General features: G+C 36.0%; 1 protein-coding gene across 9 annotated transcripts in view; it reads left to right on the top strand.

Annotated features, from left to right (window-relative positions):
- Positions 1-15,970, top strand: part of LOC129397422 (ATP synthase subunit a-like) — a 903,826-nt gene extending 887,856 nt beyond the window's left edge. For 8 of the 9 annotated variants that reach the window (XR_010111632.1, XR_010111629.1, XR_010111626.1 and 5 more), the window contains 2 exons: positions 7,736-7,974; positions 15,299-15,970. The gene's annotated coding sequence lies outside the window, so the exon portion shown is untranslated. The remainder of the gene's footprint in view (positions 1-7,735; positions 7,975-15,298) is intronic. The other variant, XM_063602886.1, reaches the window with a different exon arrangement.
- Positions 15,971-18,393: the final 2,423 nt, after the last annotated feature.

Genomic DNA, 18,393 nt, shown 5'->3' with positions numbered 1-18,393 from the left:
AATTTAACTCAATCAACTTTCCTTCAAGCTAGAATTTTCATTTGAAGTTATTACTTCTCCCTCTCTGCTGTCTCCAATTATAGCAAACTTTCACCAGTTGGTAATTCAAAGAAATTTTCTCTAACAAGGAAAGTTTGCTTACCATATGAGCGTTCCCTAGATTATAGTCTGCTGATAGAAATTGATATAAACTGTTGGAGAGTAGATCGCCTTTGAAATAGTCAATTTGAAAATTCATTAAAAATAATTTTGAAATGCTCACACTATAGCTTTAAAGATCTTTAAAAATCAAAACTCTACTTTTCTTTGCATGTAATTTTATTAATTTGCCTCCTCTTTAGAATGGCATTTCTCTAATCTTTGACTATTTGATGTCCTTGAACCCAAGTCTTTGAGTACTTTTAATTCCTCTTTGATGTCTTTTCCAGTTCCTCAGGAAGAACTCCACCAAAGTTTTCCACATGCTGAATAGTGAACAGTAAATAACCACACACTTCTGGAAATGAACTTGATACTTGTCATCACTAACTGTCTCTATTAGTTCTTAGAGTAGGAATTGTGGTTAGTAAAATTCCTCTGTAGCAACAGTGGGATGTTTAAAAGATGCTAGTCACAGAACTACAAACTTTCTGAGCTAGAAATATAGTTAAGATTTTATAATAATAAATCAGTTTTTTTCAAATAAAGAAGTCGATAGAATCAAATATTTTTTTTCTGAAAGGAATTGATGAAGAGACATTAATGGAGAATTGACCAATAATAATATATTAGGATAAAAAGTCATTCTACCTAGAACTTAGGCAAAGCTGCTGAACACAAACATGTGAATTGTTTCACATTGCAATCTTTCATTCATTCAAAGCAATGACAGAGTACTAACCTCATGTTAGGACCTATACCAGACCCAATACTTTGATGGCAGAAAATTCTTCCCAGCAAAGTTTCAGCAGATGGCAAAATATGTCGAGTAGACCCATCTTTTCTGCTCCCTCAAGTTTCGTTTATTCAAACACTGTCTTGCAGGATTATAGTTAAATTACACTTGTGAAAAATTATCTCATTCTTTTCATTGAATAATTTATTAATATTAGAAATTCCTCACCATCAGTCAGCCAGAAGCAATTGCCCCTCCCCATGGTGGGGGGGTGGAGAGTGTCCCAGAAATGTAGGGACCATTGCTGTTTCAGTCCACTTTATACTGACTTCCAGGATGTGTCCCAATAGCTCCTCTATACCAACCTCTGTTGCTTCTTTTATTTAGGCTACCAGGGAGTTTCAAGGAGGATGACTGAGAACGGTAGTGGAGACCTTGAACATTTAAGTCAAAGGCAGCATTCTTATTCTAGTGTCACAGTGTCATATTTCTCTTGAGGGCCCAGTAGTAGCATTAAGGGTTTAGGCCTTCCCTTGTTCCAGCATTAGCTTTCAAGTCTCACTATATTACCACCACAACACATTCCACTATCAAATCTCAAGTGGATTCTTCATTAAGTATTCAAATATGTTAGATTTGTCTCAGAATATTTATCATAATTTATAACTATATATTCCCATAGCTGTTTAATTAATGTCTTTCTGTTCATAAACTATAAGCTCCATGAGGTGAGGGAGCATGTCTGTTTTCTCACCACTATATTTTCAGAGTTATCAAATAGCTGGAAGAAAATACATTCTATTTAGAATCTGTAGAATAAACTATGATGATTGAAATATTGCAGGCTATTAAGTAGATGGAAAGCTTAACAAAGATGTAATATCATATTTATCTTTCAGCCTCTTACTGTCTCTAGCCTAGCATCTTGCATAAAATAGGCACTCAATATATTTTAAATTGAAACAAAGAGAAAAAAAGCCATGACTAAGCCAGCTACTTGAGAATTTTTTCAGGATTTCCTCTGTGTGACAGGGTTATGGTCACCAGAAGCTCTGGAATCACATCATGGTTTAAAGGCAAAGAAAAAGCTTTCCTTAGTGTTCATATAAAATGCCAGATAATCACTCCAATTTGTGTAACTTGGGTCGTATGACTTTCTCTGAACCAAATTCTGTGGTCAGCAGGATGAAGTGTTGGGATTGGTTGGTTAAATCCCCACTATGATTGGTAACACAAAGAAAATCAAATGGAGTGAGAAATAGTTGATTCCTATGGAAGCTGGGTTGTTGTTACCCAAAGAAAACACAATGTGAAATATTCACCATCACTGCCATCATCAACAACAACCAGCATTCACTGCAGTGTGTATGGGTATACAGTAAGTTGAAAAGCTGAGATTGTGGTGAGAAGGTGAAACATTTCTATTAACTATTTGTAATCTGAAAGGCTATACTTAATTAGCAAGCAAATTACTTCTAAATTTACTAAGGAGACAACATTTTTTATGCAAAATTAGTCTCAGGCAAACTTCACTGTTAATGTTTAAAACAAAAACTAAGCATAACTGCTGTTCGGGCTGAAGGTTGTGACTCTTTTATTATGAGTAGTGATAAGAAACTTGCTTCTGCTTTGACTTCAAAACATTTTTTTTTTTACTCGAGAGTCTTAAGAAATATTGTTTCCCTAAAAACATTCCCTAAAAACTTAAACAAAACTATTGTGGATTTTTAAAAGCCACTTTAAATAAAAGTGCTGACTTTTTTCTTTTCTAAATAGAAACCTTATGTTATGCATGGTGATGAATGTAGGTTTACAGTAATTCCTTTTAGTAGGACTACCCAGGGAATCAGATAAAAAAAAAAAAAAAAAAAAAAAAGGTTACTCTTTTGCAAAAACTAAATAGAAGACCAAGCATCAAAGTTTGGAATTATGTTTGAAATGATTTTTAAATGGATTGAATATTGGTTTAATTAAGGTTCTCCCTCTGTGAACATGAAGTTCCTCATATTGTTCCTATTTGCTTCACCTCTTCACCTAAAGAAAATTTAGCTTTTTCATCCTAAGACATAGAGATTTGCTAATCTTTCCAATTGCTGTTGTACTTCTCACTGCACATAAAAGCTTTTGCTGCAAAGTGAAATATACTTTCTTCTCTGTTTTAATTCATTCAATTCCCTTCTCAAAACTTTATTATTTGTGGCTGGGTACAGTGGCTCATGCCTGTAATCCCAGCACTTTGGGAGGCCGAGGTGGGTGGATCACGAGGTCAAGAGTTCAAGACCAGCCTGGCCAGCATGGTGAAATCCCATCTCCACTAAAAATACAAAAATTAGCTGGGCATGGTAGTGCGTACCTGTAGTCCCAGCTACTCAGGAGGCTGAGGCAGGAGAATCACTTGAACCCGGGAGGTGGAGGTTGCAGTGAGCCGAGATCGTGCCATTGCACTCCAGCCTGGGCAACAGAGTGAGACTCCATCTCAAAAAAAAAAAAAAAAAAAAAGAAAAAAGAAAACAAACAAAAAACTTTATTTATTTGTTTACCTAACTTATCCATAGCTCCTTTGGATGGCTGTTACATTGCACTTTTTCAATTTTTAGTTTTAGAACTGCCATTCTACCTAATATTTATCCCCAATTTGCCCATAACCCTGGCCACTCTGGACATTCCATTATGCCTCAGTTTCTGGAGAGATGTGTCTCCAGGTGACCTGAATATGTTCCTTTTCTCTTCTGCTGATTACTGACAACTGACAACCTTCCCCAGAAAAAACTCGGTGTCTGTCTTCCTCTTTTCATTTCCTTTCAAATTCCACCTGGCATCAAATTCACATCTAATCACTTTTAGCTCAGTGTCTTCTTTCTACACACTAATTAATTCTCTTCTTGACCCAGAGTTAACATTGTTCAAAGAATGTCTCCAAGTGGTTAGGCTATGGTGTCAAATTCTGATATAAAAAGAAATGTATTTATAGAATATTTTTATTCTAAGACTTTGTCATTTCTACTGGATTTCTGAAGCAAACAACTAGAGAATGATTTTTTGACTACAGCCCCAGTTATACTGATGAACCACTAATTAGTTGAGTGATTTTGGACATGTTCTCTCTCTTTCATTATAAAATGAAAGTAGTAAATCAACTAATGTATAAGTTCTCTTGAAGTCCCAAAAGTCAAGGTATTAGGGTAATTAACACTAAGTATCATAGCAAATAACCTCAAGATTTTAGCTTTACGAAATAAAAGTTTATTTCTTGCTCACATCCCAGCACAGTCCAAGTCAGGTAGCTTTCCTGGTTGAAGCTATTCTAAGCAAAAACCCGGGAATCCAGGATCCAGGATTATTTACCTGATTTGTTGGTAAAGTTAGTTCATGTTTCTTCTGCCTGAATGTGTAATATTTCATAGCTCGTTATCATCTCTACCAGTCAGTGAGAGGCGATATTTTCAGTGGTTTTAATTAAGACATTAAGACAATAACATAGCAATTATTGCCTGAAATAAGATTTGGGTCTTATATCTGTACAGACAAAAATTTTCAATGCATAACCAGTAAGCATTGTTAAAAGCACCCAATAGTGAACCATTGCAAGTTCATATTTCCAAGATAATTATATCTAAAAGCCAAAACTCTCCATATTAAATTGTATGAGGTTCATCCAATAACTCAACGCTCTGTGCTGTTTCCTCATTTATTAAATATTCAGGTTATTTCTTTGGTCTCTTTATCTAAAATTGTTGCTTTATATTATTTAGGAAGGGATCCTCATATTTTATAAGTATCTCCCTAATTATAGCAAAAGATGTTTTCCTCCTAAAAATAAATATATACCTGTATAACAGGTTGAACAGTGTCCTCCCAAAACTTATGTCCATCCAGAATCTCAGAAAGTGACCTTATTTGGTAATAGGGTCTTTACAGATGTAATTAAATCAAGATGAGGTCATATTAGATTAGGATGGAACTTAAATCCAGTGAATGGTATTCTTATATGAGGAGAGGACACACAGATAAACAGAGAGGAGTCCATGTGAAGATGAAGGCAGAGATTGGAGTGATGCAGCTGCAAGCTAATGAACCCCAATAATTGTCAGGAGCCACCAAAAGCTAAGAATAGGGAGGGAAAATTTTTTTCTGGGTATTCAGAGAGACCATGGCACTGCCGACACCTTGACTTCAGATTTCTAGTCTCCAGAACAATGAGAGAATAAATTTCTGTGTAAGTCACCAGTTTGTGGCACTTTTTATGGAAGTCTTAGAAAATGAATACAATCACTTTTAATCATGTTTTAACTGTTATTATTACTTGTTCAACTTGACCATACTCACCAGAACTGTAAGTTTTCCAAGTAACACCTTGTTCTGTAATGTATCCTTGGTACATGACCCAGAATCTGGCAAACAGGAGACAATTACTACTCATTGAATTAAACAAATGAATAAATAATTCATACTATTCTGGTCCCATTATGCTGTGGATAACTAAAGTTTTTCAATAAAACAAGGAAAAGACCTATTAAGATCCTCAATCAGCAGTTGTCAGACTAAGTTTTGCAGTCTTCTTTATACATAAGATATGAATAAGAGTTTTTTGACCATCATAGTTTTTTAAAATACAGATGCTTGTATTGCTCTTTTAGTGTACTCCTCTCTTGCTATGTCAGCAGCGGGTTTAGTGCATGTGGAAATTCTACAGAAGACTATGAGAAGGCATCTTGGAAGTGAGATTTCAGGAACAACATGGACAGTGGCAGCAAGAAGCAACCCATGCCCATGTTTATTCTGAGTTTTTCAAAGTCTTGCTTTGTCTCTGATGGCGAAGCTTAGTCCATCGCACCATTTGTTTCAACCCAGTACAAACTGCCATGTAATTCTGAAGAAGAAATTAGCCAGTTTGAAGGTTCTATAACTGCATCATTACTACTGCAGCTACAGAAAACACTCTTAAATAAAGTCCTGCTGCTATATAGTATGAGACTAGTAAAGAGTGAGGTTCATGTCCAGGCTGAAGTGCAGGTGCGATCTCGGCTCACTGCAACCTCTGCCTCTCGAGTTCAAACAATTCTCGTGCCTCAGCCTCCCGAGTAGCTGGAATTACAGGCGAGTGCCAGCATGCCCGGCTAATTTTTTTGTATTTTAAGTACAGACGGGGTTTTGCCATGTTGCCCAGGCTAGTCTCGAGCTCCTCAGCTCAGGCAATCTGCCTGCCTTGGGCTTCCAAAATGCTAGGATTGCAGGCATGTAGCCTCCTCAAGTAAGAGACCTTTATCAGACAGGTAGTTAAAAAAATAGCAATTCCAAGCATAAATTAGTAGTCTACATCACACTTTCTTGTATGTAGCAAAGATTTGTAGAAACAATTATAATTAATTATAATTTACCACATTGTGTTTTTTGTATTGCTATTATACAAAATCTTGAATAATACTTGAATGCAATTTTCAGTCTTCTCTCAAGATTTCTCAAAAGGCCAATTAACTGTCAGCATTCTGTGACCTTGAGAGCTAAGAGTTTATCTCGTCTGAGAATGTGAAATATATTTTCTACGTGTTACTAATGCTGTGCAGTGATCTTGGTTGTGCCTCTTCTTTCATTACATGAAAATTTACAATCACATTAGGAAGGTTAAATTGAAGTCACATCATAATCATCAACAAATGAAGAATATGATAGAATTAGTCTCACAAGACGTGAAAAACTTAACTTTCAAAAATTTAATGTATGCTGATCAAGGCAGTTTTTCTAATTCTAATAACCAAAGACATAGAAAGAAACTCCTCCTCCCATAAAGGAAGACTGTGCCTGTTTTAAAAACATGGAGTTGAACTCAGGGCAACTACAGTATCCAAAGATACTTGTTAACTTTAAAAAGGCACTGAAAATAAATCCACTTTAAGTTATGACCAAAATTATATAGTAAATAGTTAAAAGGAGGATGAGGCAGTGCCTAAATGAAACATTATTGTACAAAGAAATTAAAAACTATGAGGTTCAATTTTATTTCATAAACTATTCCATAAAATTTTGCTTGTAACATAAAATGTGTAGTATTTCTTAGAGTGGAAACTGTACTGTAAGATATTGATTTTTCCCTTCCTGAAAAAGGAAATTTTGGGGGAAGGGGGTTAGTTTTTCTTAATTCCTTGCTATTCATGCTACAAGATTCATACAGTACATTTATATTATTATTATTTTTTTAAATTCCTGTTTTATTAAGATTGTTACTGAGACACCAGGGGTTTTGCTCACCACACAGAAAGCCAACCACTGAGACAATGAGTATTTCCAGGGAAGGAGGCTTTATGTGGATGCTACAGTCAAGGAGAATGGAAGATTACTCTCAAATCCATCTCTTCAAGTGACTAAACTTAAGGGTTTATAGAGCATGGAAGAAATGTAATTACATGTGGAAAAACAGAAATTAGGGAAGTGTACAAAAGAGCAGTTAGTCAATGGGTAGCAGGTGGTCTGTTAGGCAATCATGATGAATGGGGGGTCTTGCATCTTATTGGCCAGATGCAGTCATCTGGTAAGTTTCAGTTCCTTGATACTGTCAGGAAACCTGATGGTTGGTTTCCTGAGAAAGGAACTTAGATAAGACACATGTAATTTTTTCAAGCTCTAAGACAAGGAAGGTAAATTTCTAGTTCCATTCAAGGAAAATCATAAATATAAGTTCTATGGGGAAATCAGGCCAATTTCAAGGTGAACTGTCAAATAAAAATTGTATATAATTAAAGTGTACAACATGATGAATGCACAGCCAGTGAAGGAAATAGCAATAATATGTGATGGTTAATTTCAGGTGTCCACAGTGCCCAGATGTGTGGTCAAACATTATCCTGGATGTTTCTGTGTTTTTAGGTGAGATTAATATTTACTCAGTGAACTTTGAATAAAGCATTGGGTGCTTCATTAGGTGGATGAGTCTCATCCAATCAGTTGAAGGTGACTGAATAGAACCATAGATCGACCTCACATAAATGAGAGGGAATTCTGCAACAGATCATCTTTGCCTTTGAACTGCAGCGTGGACTCCCCTCTGTGTCTCCTGCCTGCCAGCCCACCCTGCAGAGTTTGCATTTGCCAGCCTCCACAATCAGGTGAGCCAATTCTTTAAAACAAATCCGTTTCTATAGACACACATTCTATTGGTTCTGTTTATTTGCAGAACTCTGATTACTGCACAGTATAGATAAATAATTGAATAACTTAGGTAAAATATTATAGGTGCTATCATAGGAGTTTATTCAACAAACTGCTGAATATACTACATAAACAGAAAGAGAAAGAAAAGTCTTATGTTCCACTCAATAGATAACAAAAAAATGACTAAATTCAATAATTCAGAATAAAAATTCTGAGCAACTAAGAATAGAAGAAAATGGTATCCACAAAAAAACCTACTGTTAAGACTACATTTAATGGTGAAATATTGAACTCATTAACACTGAGAATATTTTCTCTGACAACTCATTGTCCATATTGCTGTAGAGGTTCAATCCAATGCAATGAGGCAGAAAAATATATATAAGCCATAAATGTAGGAAAGTGTCAAAATTATATCTCTCTTGGAGAACATGATGATCTACATATATAAAAGAATCTACCAAGAAACTACATAAGTAATGAGTAGTATTTAAACATCACAGAATAAAATATCAAAATATAAAAATCAATAGTATTATTATAAGCTATTAATAAACTACAGATTTTAAAAAGATGCATGTATTATATTATAGCATCAAACAACATTCCTAGAAGTAAATTTAACTAATTATGTATAAGACCTTTATACTGAACATTACAAAACCTTTCTGAGCCAATTTTAGATAACCAAAATAAATGGAGAGAGGTATCATGTTCATAGAGAAGTAGCAAGTCTGAAGAATCAATATTATTATGATGTTAGTTTTTCCTTGATTTATTGAGGATAATGTGGGTAATGTAACTGGCTCAAAGTCACTTAGCTATAAGTGGTAGAACCTTTGTTCAATCCCAAAATTCTTCCTTTTTCCCTTTACACAAGGTAATTTATCCTGTGCATTAGCAAGAGGAAGTCTAGAGCCATGGAAACCAAGTCAGGAAACTTCTCTCTTATTATTAGGTCCACAGCAAATCTAGTTGAGACTGCAAATCGAGGTAAATTAATCCCTTGTGTTTTAGTTAAGAGGAAAAAACTCTCAGCAAAAGTGAATCTAGATTGCATCTTTCTTGAGAAATGGAAAATAAATCCATATAGATATATTTACTTTGAGGAATCACCAGAAGGCAGCTTCCTCTTTTGTTTTGTTCATTTTAGTACAGCAGTTGGCAAACTTCAGTGTGTATCAGCATCACCTGGAGGGCTGTGGTTAAACACCCATTGTTGGGCCCACCCTCAGAATTCCTGATTCCAGAAATCTGGGTTAGGGACCAGAGGCTTTGCATTTCTAACAATTTGCCTGGTAATGATAATGTTGCTGGTTCTACCACCACTCTTTGACACTGTCTTAAAATTGATAGAGCGAAAGCTCTTTAATTGTTCAAATGTAAATGCAGTAAGGCTTGGCTGATCTAATATTAATCTTTAACTAAAATCTCTATTCACTTTGCTTAGTATGTCAGGTTTTATTCATTAATCAAAGAGTCCTACTGCAAACCAAATAGAATAGAGCTTGAGTTACATCACAGCAGAGTTTAAGTTATCCATCTGGTGGTTTACTAGCCTCAAGGCTAGCACATACAACATTTATTTATTTTGGTCTTTCAGATTATATAATCATTAATTCAGTGAATGTGTGTTTTTCTTTTTATTATCTTAATTTAATTAATTAACTAATTTGTTTTTTACAGATAGGGTTTTTGTCACTCGGGCTAGAGCGCAGTGGTGGGATCATGGCTCACTGTAGCCTTAACCTCCTGGGTTCCAGCCATACTCTTCTCTTACCCTCCTGAGTAGCTAGGTGACAGGCACTCGCTACCATGCCTGGCTATTTTTCCGAGAAGGGGTTGTGCTATGTGGCCCAGGTTGGTCTCAAACTCCTGGCCTCAAGCAACCTTCCTGTGTCAGCCTTCCAAAGTGCTGAGGTTATCGATGTGAGCCACCACACCCGGCCTTTTTCTTATCTTTAAGACAGCATTTTATATAAGATGCCACATTGTTGCATCATATCTGATCAAATTTAAGGAATAGAAGACAGAAACTTTATACAGATAATGTTGGTGTTTGTTTATTTTAGTATGTGATGAAGCTCACTTTAAGAGCTTACCCTGAGTAGCTGGGCATGGTGGCTCACGCCTGTAATCTCAGCACTTTAGGAGGCCGAGGTGGGCAGATCACGAGGTCAGGAGATTGAGACCATCCTGGCTAACACGGTGAAACCCCATCACTACTAAAAACACAAAAAATTAGCCAGGTGTGGTGGCACATGCCTGTAGTCCTGGCTACTGGGGGAGGCTGAGGCAGGAGAATGGCTTGAACCCAGGAGGCAGAGCTTGCAGTGAGCCGAAATGGCACCACTGCACTCCAGCCTGGGCAACAGAGCAAAACTCTGTCAAAAAACAAACAAACACAAACAAAACAAAACAAAACACCTTACCCTGAGTTGCTAATTTAGAGAAAGTGCTGTGAGCCAGGAAACCATTCATAGAAGAGAGTAAATGTTTTAAACCATTGGACATATCATAAAACAGTTACCAGTAAATGTCTTTTAATATGTCATTACTTTTATGGCATTTTGCTTACTGCATAATTCGGCACTCACCATATCGCACTTCACCACTTCATCTCTCCCCACAAGCAACCACAAAGTGTTCTCAGAAAATGCTGAATGGAAAAAATAAATGAGTTCAGATAATTAATTGCAATAATAATGAGAGCAGTGACAGTGTATGTCTTTACTACAGGCCAGGTGCTTTGTTCAATGTACCTCATAAGCAGTATCCCATTTATTTCACAAAACTCCTATAAAGCAGAGTTTCTCAACATCAGCACTATTGATACTTTAGGCTGAATAATTCTTTGTTGTGAGAACTGTCCTATGCATTGTAGGATGTCTAGCAGGATCCCTAACTTCTAGCCTCTAGATGTGAGTAGCCTCCTCCTGGTAGTAACAACCACCATTGGTCCTGGTTGAGAACCACTAATATAAAGTGTATAGTACTTCATAGATGTGGTATTGGAAATTTACTTTGTCCAAGCTTTTACAACTCATTATATCAGAGCAAGGATTCAAATGCAGGCCCTCAGATTTGTTCCTTCTTGGTATGTTTACTAATAATGGGAGCCATGAATTTCTGTAGCCCAGAATAGGACAAACAGAGACAAATGGACAAATCATTTGAGAAAATACAGGTTTGGATCTTGTTTTTTGTTTTTTTTGTTTTTGTTTTTGTTTTTTTTTAAAGCTATGGACCAAATTCTCGTTCCTACTTAGAGCAACTTTGGGTGCAAAATTAAGCTGTGATTAATTCCTTATAAGTCAGTCTTTTAAAATGAGTTTTGCCATATTTAAGCTTTAAATTGTAGGGTCTATGTTTTGTCTCAGTTTTTATTACACAAATCATAGGTCCTTGAATATAACTTAGCATCTGTTCTATTGTTGTGAAAATGGAAACTTTTGGCTGTGACTCAAAACAGCTACTGTACAAAACAGGATTCTAATTGGCATGGCTGTCTGGGTACAATGTGTCTGGTCACCAACTAACTTGCACTAGATTTATGTTATGGATTTTTATTTGCTTTGTTGCTCTAAGTAGGAACTAGAATTTGGTCCATAGCTTTAAAAAAAACAAAAACACAAAAATAAAATCTGAGGTCCAAACCTATATTTTCTCAAATGATTTGTACAACAAATAATATATGCATAAACTTCAAGTGAAATTGGGATGTATTGTGTATTTTAGGTCACCCATATGCCTATAGATAGATGATTAGATAAATAGATAGACAGACAGATAGAAATCTGCTGTGTAAATCGTGGAGCCTGCATCACTTCTAAGAGTCAATCAGAAGCTCATGTTCTGGTTCTGAATGACAAGAGTTGGTGATTGCATCAACTCCTTTGGGAAAAAGGACTATTTACTAATAAGGCAGTTGATAGTAGACAGACATGGGTAATATAGAGTCATTGACTCTAGAACAGGTTGAAGAGATATGAGGTTATAAACTATCTACATTAAGGTAATTATAGGTAGGAGAAAGGAAAGACCCATATTTTATATTTAGACTACGATACAGAGGCTAATGATATGCTGTTTTAACACAACACACACACACAATCACATGTTTAACTTATTGCTGTAGATCCCATAAAATGGAACCCATAAACTTTGCTGGAATTGAGTAACTGCAATAAAATGTACTCATATATAGTGTATCTTTTATATGCTTAAGAAAATATTTTCAAAGGCTTAGGACCTACATGAACAAAACTATAAAATCTCATTGAAGGATATAAAACAAATTCCTCAACATATGGAAAGACAGATTAGGTTTCTAGATGGGAAATAATGTAATAAAAATTATTAATGTTTTAAAATTAACATACCAATTTTATATTATTCAATTATAATATGAATCCCAACTATGAATTTTCAGAATTAAAAAAATTATCTTAACTATTTGTATGCCAGTGTAGATTTTATAGACTGCCTACATACATATGATAAATAGTAAAAGTGGACAAAGCTATAGAAATATAAAATGCTGAGTATCTTATATAATTCTATAAAGTACTAATATCCAGTCATTCTTTTAACAGCATGACATAGATAAATAAATCCTTAGAAGAAAGACAGAATCTAGAAATCAATTCGGTATTATAATAGCAGATTTTATACTTGACAAAGGTTGTCTTTCATTTCACTGAGAAAGGATGGATGGTTAACAAATAGCCCTGGCACGGTCAGCTATTTATTCATGTTTTGCATTATGTACCAAAAAAAAGCAGTTTCAGATGTATTAAAGTCTTATTTGTAAAAAGTAAAACTAACTTTTTTTGCAGAAATCTAGGAGATTATATGCACATCTAGGGGCAAGTGTGACCTTCTTAACTAAGACTGAAAACCCAGAAACTATAAGAGATAAGGCATATAAATCTGTAGCAAAAGATAACACAGACAAAATCAAAAGACATAAAATAGGCTTTGAAAAAAATACATGCAATGGAGAATACAGACAGAAGATTGTTTCTATAATACACATAGGACACTGAAAATTTGTCAAGATGAGAATAGAAGCTCGACAGAAAAAAAGGCTAAAGAAGCAATTCACAGAGACTAGATGCTCAAACTGACAGCTAGTCACATAAATGCACTTTAAAGTAACAAAGAGATATCACATTACACTGCTGAGGCTGACAACAGTTTAAAATGGTGATGACTTGACTGGAAAGTATAAAATCTAAAGTATTATAGACATTTCGGAATGCAATGTCCATTAAAATTAAAATGCATCTATTCTGTGACACAGAAAACCTTCTTCTTGTTAGTCCAAGCATAAAATAAAGCACAAATAAGTAGGAAAAAAAAGTACAGGATATGCGTCTATCACAGTTTAATTCACTCTAGCCAAATAATGAATATGAAGCAAAAGGCCCTTCAATAGAGAAATGGTTAAAAATATGGTAAACTTATATCACAAACTACTCTTCAGCCATTAAAAAATGAAGTAAAACTATATCAGTGAACAATTGATTTAGTGTGATTTTTATGATTTATTGTTTAGTGAGAACAGAAAGATATAGAATAGTGAGTATTAGGCAATCTCTTTTGGATAAAATAACAATGTAACAAAGAAGGAAATTTAGAAAAATGGAAACAAGGAGACATATGTTAAAGTAAAAAAATGTTTTTAAATACAATAAAAATGCATGTATGCTTCATTCACACTTACAATTTATATAGTATATAAAATCTGGATTAAAGTCAAAATGCATTGAAATTGTTTGGGATTACTCTAATTTGAAACTTAGGTTTTTTAAGACTTTAAGCAGAAGCTGTTTTTTAACATTTCAAAAATATATGTATAACACATATTTTCTATAAAAAATAAAAAATTGCAGGTAAGAAAAAAAAATACCCCAGTCTTCCTGTTTGAGATTCTGTCAATTGGCTGTTTTCCTCCCATTCCCTAGAGCTCTGTTCACTGGCTTTCGTCTCCTTTCCTCAACACAATTTAGTCACCACCTCCGAGGAACTGTGTCCCGCATTGGCATTCCTTTGGCAGCTTCCACTTCTCTGTCCCCTTGAGCAAAGTACATACCAGACATAGCCCAGCCTTAAACTAGAACACTTGAGAAAAAAAAAAAAAAAAAAACAAAAAAACAAAAAAACAGCACCTGACCCTGGGGAATTCCAGAAATTCAAAAATTCAAAAACCTGGCCTTTAACAATATATCCTCAGTGAGTGCTCTACTCAATATTGCAAAAGACATGAAATCATTCACGACGTATATCTTTCCCAAAAGAAGCTTAAGATTTTATGGAGAAGCTAGACCTTATATGTATTAAAATGAAATAGTGGTATTTCTGTCCTTGAATCCATATAATAATTCTTGAATTAATTGTAGGTTGAAGAGTTCAGGAGAAAGTTTATTCAAAAGAGCCCATAAAGCCAGGTAGAGGGAAATCTGAAAATCTGAAAAGGAAGTGCACTGAGGACTGAGTGTCTCTCGTGTTTGTATCTTTTCTAGTGCTCAGGCCTGTCTCAGTCCTATATAATTCAATAGGAAAGAAGGGCCAAGTCTGAGCTAGTAAAGTAATAAAAATTGATGTTTCTGTTTAAAAGCCACGAATTGATACACAACTTAGGCTTCATGGCTAGAGGCATACTTTACCTTTAGCTAATTAAAAGGAGACTCCAGCTTATACAGGAAGCCAATATACTGCCTCCAAATAGCCGGTTCTTGATCTGGATATGTTTCTAAAATAATCAACGCATTTAGGTCTTTCTCACAAAAAATATTTTCCCCACTACTTTGGGCAGGAGACAGGCATGGGGTGGGGGAAGGAGGATGAAACAGAAGCTGAAGTTCCTTCCAGATGCCCAGGTCAATCCATGGATGGTAGAGAGGCCTAATGAGGGCAGGGGCCTTGGAGACCCATCTGGGAAGTATAAGCCACACTTGCAAAGAGACGTTATTTGATGTGCAACTGACAGGGTAAAAAAGCTTAAAGGAACAAGAGTAAGTGCACAGACACTTGCAGTGCTCAGACAAACCTTGCAGTGCTCTGGGCTTCTGTCCTGGCCCCTGAGTAACATTAATTAATTGTCACTGTCTATGACACTATAGTAACTTTGGAGTGGAGGAGATTGCTTCTAAAAGCATAGTCTACTGCTAAATTGTTTTTTAAGTCAAAGAGATATAAATAAGCTTGTTTGTTGTTTTGTTGTTTGCTTGCTTGCTTGTTTATTCTTTGTCTTTCTACTGTTACTCTTCCAAGGTTTTTCTCAGGGGAAGCCGAGCTCCAGACTATTCATTTGTCCTGAGGCAGCCACCGGAAACACAATCATTTTGTATTTCTACGATGTTTTGACCTTTTATCCAAGTCAGCCCTATAGAATGGGCCAGGAGGTTGCTGCCACTGAATAAGCCACTGTGATTTTTAGCGTCAAGAATTTTGCTGTTAACTATGGCAGAAAAATAGACAGAGGACAATAAAAATAACTAACATAGACTAATTGCAAAGAATCTTAATATGTTCTTACAGTCATCATTCTTTTATTACAGTTCCTGACTTCCTCATATAATGATAATTGAAAATCCCCTTGAACTTGGAGTCTTTGCTTAGTTCCTGAATCCGAAGTACAACACACTCCTCTCATCTTCCTAATCCTCATCCCACCCCAACCACTAGGCTAAATGGATGTGTAGTTCCTTTCCTTCACATACGCTCTGTTTCCTAGTAAGTAGGTTCAAGTCCAATCTCAGCACAACAGATATAGAAAGCATCATTTCCTTTTCCTTCCAGGTCACCCCTGTGCCACCCACAGTCAATTTGCCATAAATAAGATATTGGCATTTCTGTAGACTTCCAGTCAATGTTTCACCTGTCACCATACTTCTAAATAGAGTTTTGTGTTTATAGTTGATAATAAATACTTTTATTTTAATCAATAAAGGAAGTTTAAATGCTATATAGGGTGTACTCAAGAGGAAGTGACACAGTATTACAGAATTGAAAACCTTGGAAGACCAGATCAACGAGCATGAAATAATTAAAAACAGTAAACTTATTCATTCCTTTATTTATTCATCTAGTTTGAGACTATAAATTGTACAGTATATAATTACAGTTCTGAAAATATCTAAGAAAAAGTACTATAGGTATTGAAAAGAAACCAGTATGAGTAACAGCTCAGATAATAAGAGACATAAGGCATTTCATAGGCGCTGACAGGTTAGTACTAAATCAGGAGATATTTTGTTAATGATACATGCCAAGCAGTCAACTAAAATGTGGACGGGTCAGAAAAGAATTAATCCTAAGAAATTTGGAGATTAGCATCTCAGATTTCTCCTTGAAGTAACCTCATTATAATTTACTAAGGTGCTCTGCTGAGTCCATAGCTTTATCGTAGGATTCTCACTTACGTACACAGACATAATGACTTATTTTGACTACATTGGACATTACAGCCTGCATTTCTATAGCATAAGAAAGTAAGTCCTCTAACAAAATAGGGGCATTTCCTCAATAACAGCCCCAGAATTAGGGTGAATGGGTTCCTTAATTTGGAGGTGATTTGATGGAGTATTAGTTATTTTTCTGCATAAGAAAGATGCACTATAACAGGGTAGGCTCTGTTGTCTTAGTGAAGGCTGAGTAGGATTATTTGAACGTAATATCCTTTTTTTTTTGAGATGGAGTCTTGCTCTGTCACCCAGGCTGGAGTGCAGTGGTGCGATCTCGCCTCACTGAAACCTCTGCCTCCCAGGTTCAAGCAATTCTCCTGCTTCAGCCTCCCAAGTAGCTGGGAGTACAGGCACACACCACCATGCCGAGCTATTTTTTTTTTTTTTTCAATTAGAGACGGGGTTTCACCATATTGACCAGGCTGGTCTCGAACTCCGACTCCGTGATCTGCCCACCTTGGCCTTCCAAAGTGTTGGGATTACAGGCATGAGCCACAGCGCCCAGTGGAACCTAATGTTCTTAATAATGTTCAGCAGAGATAGAAAGTAATGAGTTGAAGAATTAGCTAAAACCTGTCTATGGTGGTTTTAGATATGTCCACACATTCTTTGACTCTCTTCCCATTGAGAGGTAGGACCTACATGCACCCCATTTATACATCTGACAGGACATGTCTCTGTTTAAACTCAAAAAGTATGGCAGAATTTATGCCATGTAATTTTCACAGCTAGGTTAAAAAAAAGGACACACAGCTTCCATCTGTTTTTCTTGGAACATTCCCTGTTGGAACTCTGAGTTGTCATGTAAGAAACGCCACTACCCCAAAGCTGCTATGCTGTGAGCAATGGAAACCCAGGCCACATGAAGATGCCACGTGTAGGTACATTAAACAACAGCCCCCCACTAGGACTCCAGCCCATAACTGATTTCAACCACTTTGAAATTGTCTCCAGGCAATTCCAGCTCCCACCTCGTGAGTCATCTCCAGCCATGGAGTCCTCCTCGTTGATGCCGCAGACGACACAGACCACAGGCGAGGCATTCTTGCTGTCCCAAAGATGACCAAATTCCTGACCCAAAGATGCTGTAAACAAACAAACAAAAAAATGTTTGTTCTGAACCCCAAAATTTTGGAGTAGTCTGTTAAGCAGAAGTAATAGCTAGAGCAACCCTCTCTTCCTATCACCTTTTTTTTCCCCATTGATGGCTAGTGAAGATAAAGACTTTGGTGGAAACATGACTTTTGGGAAATTATTTTGAGTGGAGGTGGTTAGAGGTGATGATCTTAGGAAGAAAATGAAGAGAAAGTTGGAAGTCCATGTTTTTGTCCTTTAGCACTATCTACTCTTGCCTTTTAGACTTCTCTTCACATTACTATCAGAGCAACTACTTTTCTCTGTATTCTCTCTTTCCTTCTGCCTCTTGTCTTTGTCTCTCTGCTTGTCTCTTTCTTTCCCTGTCGGCTTCTGTCTTTCAAATGCATCATCCACTTTGCACCCCTAGTCACACCATTGCTGTGGTTCACTTTACATTTTCATTTTGTTAAGCTATTTCAGTGGAGTCTCTATGTCATAAAGTAACAAGTAACAGAGGTTTTTTTTCTACTCAGTGAAAATCAAAAGCAAAGGAAATGCATCTACTTGACAGACCTGGAGCAGTTAATATCTATCTACTCATAAGGTGTCCACTGCTACAGAAGAAAAAGAAAAAAAAGTTCTTGCTTTCTGTCTAATTGTGGCATCCAGGATTAAATAGGAGTAAAGAGGGATTACTAAAAGCAAGGGGTGGGGAATAATTTTTATAATAAGAAATAAACCTGTGAGCAGTAAAGAGCCCTTTTATTCCAAAAAAAAAAAGGAATCTAAAGTTTGTGCTTGCATTTTGAAAAAGCAAATGGCAAT

Source organism: Pan paniscus, chromosome 2 (assembly GCF_029289425.2).
Source record: "Pan paniscus chromosome 2, NHGRI_mPanPan1-v2.0_pri, whole genome shotgun sequence".
In the NCBI taxonomy this organism is placed as follows: domain Eukaryota; kingdom Metazoa; phylum Chordata; class Mammalia; order Primates; family Hominidae; genus Pan; species Pan paniscus.
The sequence above is the reverse complement of the archived record's forward strand: the minus strand, read 5'-3'. Positions and strand labels throughout refer to the sequence as shown.